Source organism: Parasteatoda tepidariorum, chromosome 3 (assembly GCF_982258835.1).
Source record: "Parasteatoda tepidariorum strain Cologne lab strain chromosome 3, Ptep-v5.0, whole genome shotgun sequence".
Lineage (NCBI taxonomy): Eukaryota > Metazoa > Arthropoda > Arachnida > Araneae > Theridiidae > Parasteatoda > Parasteatoda tepidariorum.
This window is the reverse complement of record NC_141757.1, coordinates 55,523,832-55,529,831: the sequence shown is the minus strand read 5'-3', so window position 1 is coordinate 55,529,831 and position 6,000 is coordinate 55,523,832. Positions and strand designations below refer to the sequence as shown.

The 6,000-nt window shown below is 32.0% G+C and overlaps 1 long non-coding RNA gene across 1 annotated transcript; it reads right to left on the bottom strand.

The window, feature by feature from the left end:
- LOC122269743 (uncharacterized) lies at positions 1-4,811 on the bottom strand. Its single transcript, XR_015432560.1, has 2 exons — positions 3,555-4,811; positions 1-101 (listed from the first exon to the last, which is right to left on the bottom strand). It is a non-coding gene; the product is annotated as an uncharacterized LOC122269743 (long non-coding RNA).
- Between the last annotated feature and the right edge of the window lie 1,189 nt (positions 4,812-6,000).

Sequence of the window (6,000 nt, the reverse complement as noted above, 5' to 3'; positions counted from 1 at the left end):
TAAAAATACAATAAACACTTTTTTTTTATCAAATTCAATTTTACAGGATTAGACAATCTGTGATGACAAAATATCTTCTCCAAAGTGGCGGGAGCACCTATCTGGAAATGACTTAATATATAACTTAAATATACATTACTTAATATAGGTACTTATTAAAATTTCCTATAATGTAGTGCAAAAAAATATTTAATAGGCAGAAAAAGCATACTGATTAAGGATATTAATAATCAGCTGATAAAAAACATAAACGCTATCAAAATCTGCCGAATAGCTTGTGAGAAAGCTGGGATGAAAAACATCAAAACCAGTTTGATTGCCAGTTGAATCTCCAGTCTGTATTTAATAATAGTCTTTCAACAACTTTTTGACTCTCTCGGAAATCAAATGTTTCAATATTTACAATTTTAGTGATATCTTAAGTTTTTAAATCATTTTGGTTTTTATCCTCGATTAAATATCCATGTGCAGCACCTACTGTACATACTTTTTTTGTAAGTATATATTAAGTACAGTCAATAAGGAACATCCTGAGTATTTCTCAACTTAAAAATTTTATTATGCTTTACTTATTTCTTTTTAAATTTCGGGAAAAAATGTATTTTTGGAAAATTATAAGCTTATTTAAAAATAGTAATATTAATTAAAAACAAAAAACATTGGGTTAACCCTAAACCTGTATTTTATTCTATGACCGAAATGTAAAGTACACTATAAAACCATTACAATTTGCAAAAAATGCTGAAAATTAAAGTTTAGCACCTTTTTATGTAATAATTAAAAAAAAATAGAAAACGTTTATTAAATTTAAATAATTGAATTTTTTAAAGTTATACATATTTCTAAAGGTCTGGTTTCTTAGGACAAGCGCCTTATCTGGGCGTCAGCGGGACGTCAACGTCACGCTGACGCCAACAAAATACTGGTTTGTTAGCTCAAGGCCTGGTTTCTTAGAACTAGCGCCTTATCTGGGCGTCAGCGGAAAGTTGACGTAGATCTGACGCCAAAAAAATACTTTTTTGTTAGCTCAGCGTGAGCAGTCGGTCCAACGCAGATATTATCTCTCATTGCGCATGCGTTAATAACGTAAACAAATATTTATTTTGAATTTGTATTGATTTTGTTATTGTCGACCAGTGTTTTAGAGAACAAATAATGACTTTGTCCAAGAAAAAACACATTATAGCTGAGCTAAATGAAGAGTGCTATGTTTAATGAAGAAGCTATGTTTAATGAAGAAGCTATGTTTAATGTCAAAATCAAAACCTTGGCTGATTTCAATGTGCTGTTGGATGTTGTCCGCCATTGCTTCTGTGGTTAACGTCACGTTGTAATCCAACTGTAGTTGAGTTGGACGGCAATTGTAGTTCAAGATGAGCGTTCGATGACGTATACTATCAAACTCACAAATGGACCAATCAGAGGTTAGCGCTGATTTCCAGCTGACGGCGTCCTGTCCTAAGAAACCAGGCCTTAAGTAAAAAATTTAATTTTTTCTGCTATTATTTAAAGTTGAGAGCCATGGAGATTTAACCATAAAAGCAAAATGATTATAGGATAAATTGGTTCTGAGTCCCCCTCAAATATTAGAAATCTCTAAAATTCCCCTCAATATTTAAGACAAACAAAAAAAAATCTTCGTCAATTAGCATAGATTTAAGTTCCTTAGAGTTAAAAACATGAAAGAGATATAAAAGAAATAATAATAATCTTTTTTTTTCAGGTATTTAGCACATTTTATTTATTTTTTTTTCCCTTCTGTGAGAAATTTAGAAAACTATCTCGACTATGTAATTTAATTTCGCCCCCCCCTAAAAAAATTAAGCCCTGGTGGCGTCTATGTTCCTGAGTTACAAATGAGTTGATGTTGAAAAATATAGTTTCCAAATAAACGCCATTGAAGTTTGAATTATCTCTTGTGCAAGCATGTCACACAGCTCGTCAGACTCTATAACTTTTAGGTATCACAATATTAAAATCCCTTTTTTTTTAACATATATTTTACAAGATCTAAGGAAACTTTTTGCGTGACTATACAAATAAGAACAGGTTTTAATTTCTAGATTTTTTTAAACTGAAGTTTGAAAAAGTTTCTAAATGAAAATTCGAATGTAGATTGATTAACATAAAATTTAGCTATGAAGAAGATACATCTGCTAATAGTGAGCTTAATAATTAATAAATTTTTCCTTTAATAGATCTAAATTTTTAATAGTATTAATAATGTAGCTTCTGTTAAACGCAAGATATTTTAATAAGCATTTCAATAAAATGGTGGTATATTAAATGAAAAATCATATACTAAGAAGGTTGAATTTTTAATCATCCGATAACTCTTAATATAATTTATGTGCAAATGAAACACACCTTGGTACAATTTCTTAATCTCTCCAACAATTGAGAATATTTATTTTATTACCTATACTGGATAGATGATTTATAAAGCTATATTTGCTGTCCTTAATATTGCGATTATATCTTCGCATAGTAATAAAATAAAGTATCTTAATAAATTATTATGCAGAAAAAGTAATTTAATAAGATAATTAATCTTCAGTATACCCTCAAAAGATAAAATATCTCCCAGATCACGCCACAAAAAAATGTCAAATTTGCTTTCAGGAAAAAATTATTCTGAAAAACTAACAAGTATTTGTATTATACGGAGAATAAAACCACGAAATTCCCCCTAGATAAATAGTTAGTCAGACAGTAAGAGAACTTTAACCAGACTGGTTGGAAATTGAATTTATTGAGTTAACGAATACGAAACAAGCTTTCTTATAAAAATTTAGTTTAAAGTTACCAATGGTCAATTTTATTTAAGCATGCTTCCTTTAAATATAAATCACCTTAAACTAATGATAAAATGCTCCAAAATGAGTTCTTTTTTTCGGGGGGGGGGAGATAATAATAGAGTATAACTCGTTAACCACCCCCAGAAAAAACTGCAACAGGTTTTTTTTTTTTTTTTTTTTTTTAATTTTTTCCGTTCTTACCCGATTAATAATACTACTGTAATGAAAAAGCCGGGTACCCGGTAATTTTAACAGATAAAAAATTTACTCAAACAAAATTATATATATAACATGAATAAATAATTACTATATGTTTTAAGATTACAAAATAGCTTTTAAACAAATTTAAAAATAAAGTGTTAGATCATTAAATTTTGAATATTTTTACGTAATATAAAAAATTATTTTTGTTCAAAAAACCTTTTAATCATTGTATACGTTCAAATTACATAAAAATAAATAGAAAATATATTTTTCATATCCTTGTCCAAAAAAAAAATAAACATGTAAATGATTGCTATTTAATATTTAAAAAGAAAAATATAACCATATTGAAGTTTAATGGATCACTACTAATGAATTTGCCAGAGGAAACGATTATTAGAAATACCTCATATTGTTACGTCCTTATTTGAATATTAATTTGTAACTCTTTATATATATATATTATAACTAAATTTTGGCAAGGATGTTAAAAATGATTTCGTACTAGACTTTCATAATATAAGTAATTTCAGCTATTTATTCTATTCTTACCATCGGTAGAACAATCGTTTTACTCCTAGATCCATGGTTTTAATCGTTCCAGTCGCAACGTTTTCAGCAGCCGTGGTCTCGATACGTTTTTTAGCAGTACTTATTGAGACTTGTTTCAGAGCATAAGAAGCCAAGCGGGGATCAGAATTCAACAGAGTATCCCACGAATCTGTGGTCTCGACTTCTTCAAAATTTTTGCAAATGAAATCTATTGCAGTTGCTTTTAATGCAGCATCGTTATGCATATCTGCTAATTTCAAGATAAGAGCTACAGTCTTATCAGATAGGTAACTAACAAGAAGCTTACTGCAAGTTGTTACTAGAGTCTCTACTGCATATTTGTCAGCAACTGAATAGAGAGACATAACTATATCAAGTTTGTTGTTTTGAATGGTTCCTGTATAAAGAAAGCTCAAAAAAGCTTCGAAGACTGGCTTTTGTATGTCAGTAATTTTTACTGTGCTGTCTTTTTTTTTCCTTCATATTTTGCTCGAACATCTTCTTGAAAACTACAGACCTCGAGCACAAAATATTCTTGTGTGCGTGCATTACTTCATCACCGATAAGAAACTTAATGTCAGCATAAAAATTGTTCTGCAACAAACCCATCAAATCGTTCTGAAGTTGACAAAAATTTTTACACAGCGATTGAGAGACATTATTTTCTTCACCGCATTGAAAAATAACACTTCCTTTAATAATAAATTTGCCATCCTGAAAATGCATTTCATGACGTCTTCCATCAGATAACAGCCCGTAAACAGGCTTATGTAATGGCATTTCAAAACCATCACATTCATACTCCTCATTCAAATGAGAAAATCGTTTCTCTATCGAATCCTTTAAATATAACTGTCCATAATTATCTCGGATTTCAAAAAATAGAAATGTTATTATCACACTATTTTCAGCATTTTCTTTCATAACAACCTTCACTTTAAACATAGGATTTCGATTTCTTCTAGTTTCACATTTGTAAACAATTATTTGAAATTTAATTCCACCACAAAGTTTCGAAAAAAACTCTTGGCGAAAGCCATCAGATAAATATCCATCAGAGAAGTAATTTCTTACCGTCCATTTAAATTCAAAACTATCTGACACTGCTTTTGACGCCGTATGCTACTAGAGAAATCGTTTTCAGCCATCTTAATTTACTAAGCACTCAGGAAAATATTATAACAAGATGAATGAGTTGATTTTGATATTTTGCAGACGAGATAAAAATAAATATTAAAAAAAAACTAAATGCTCACATGATTAGTGATGTGCCAATCGATTCATTTAAATGAATCGATTCTTTAGAATCAATTCACTAAAATGAACGGTTATATGAATCGATTCTTTGATTCTTTTTTTAATGGTCGTTATAATGGAAGTCTTTATAAAAGGTGGTCGTACAAATTAGTTTAGACTGTTTTAGTATTTGAATTAGTTGATCTAGGTCAGGGGCTCTCAATATTTTTCTGCCATGGAACTCTAAATAATTAACGTTCTTTCGGCGGAACACCTGATAAAAGTACTATCTCGTGTAGCCGCTGTAACCTTTCCACGGAACCATAGGGCTTTACGGAACACCAATTGGGGACTATTAATTTAGATCTTAGGCTCTAGGGTGCAGAAGCAGAATATTCCAGTTAAGTGATCAGCCGAATGTGGCTAAAAAAAGTGCCAACTAGCGGAGCCCTTGCAATTCTTGACGGAACTCTAGGGTTCCATGGAACACCATCTGGGAACCACTCTTTTACATCTTACACTCTAGGGGGCAGAAGTTGAATGTTCTACTTGGGTGGCTATAAAAGTACTATCTCGTGTAACCGCTGTAACTTTTCCACGGAGCCATTGAGCTTTCCGGAACACCAAATGGGGACCATCAATTTAGATCTTGGGCTCTAGGGTGCAGAAGCAGAATATTCCAGTTAAGCGGTCAGTCGAATGTGGCTAAAAAAGTACCAATTAGAGAAACCCTTGCAATTCTTGGCGGAACTCTAGGGTTCCATGGAACACCATTTGGGAACCACTCTTTTAGATCCTATACTCTAGGGGGCAGAAGTTGAATGTTCTACTTGGGTGGCTATAAAAGTACTATCTCGTGTAACCGCTGTAACTTTTCCACGGAGCCATTGAGCTTTCCGGAACACCAATTGGGGACCATCAATTTAGATCTTGGGCTCTAGGGTGCAGAAGCAGAATATTCCAGTTAAGCGGTCAGTCGAATGTGGCTAAAAAAAGTACCAATTAGAGAAACCCTTGCAATTCTTGGCGGAACTCTAGGGTTCCATGGAACACCATTTGGGAACCACTCTTTTACATCTTACACTCTAGGGGGCAGAAGTTGAATGTTCTACTTGGGTGGCTATAAAAGTACTATCTCGTGTAACCGCTGTAACTTTTCCACGGAGCCATTGAGCTTTCCGGAAAACCAATTGGGGACCATCAATTTAGA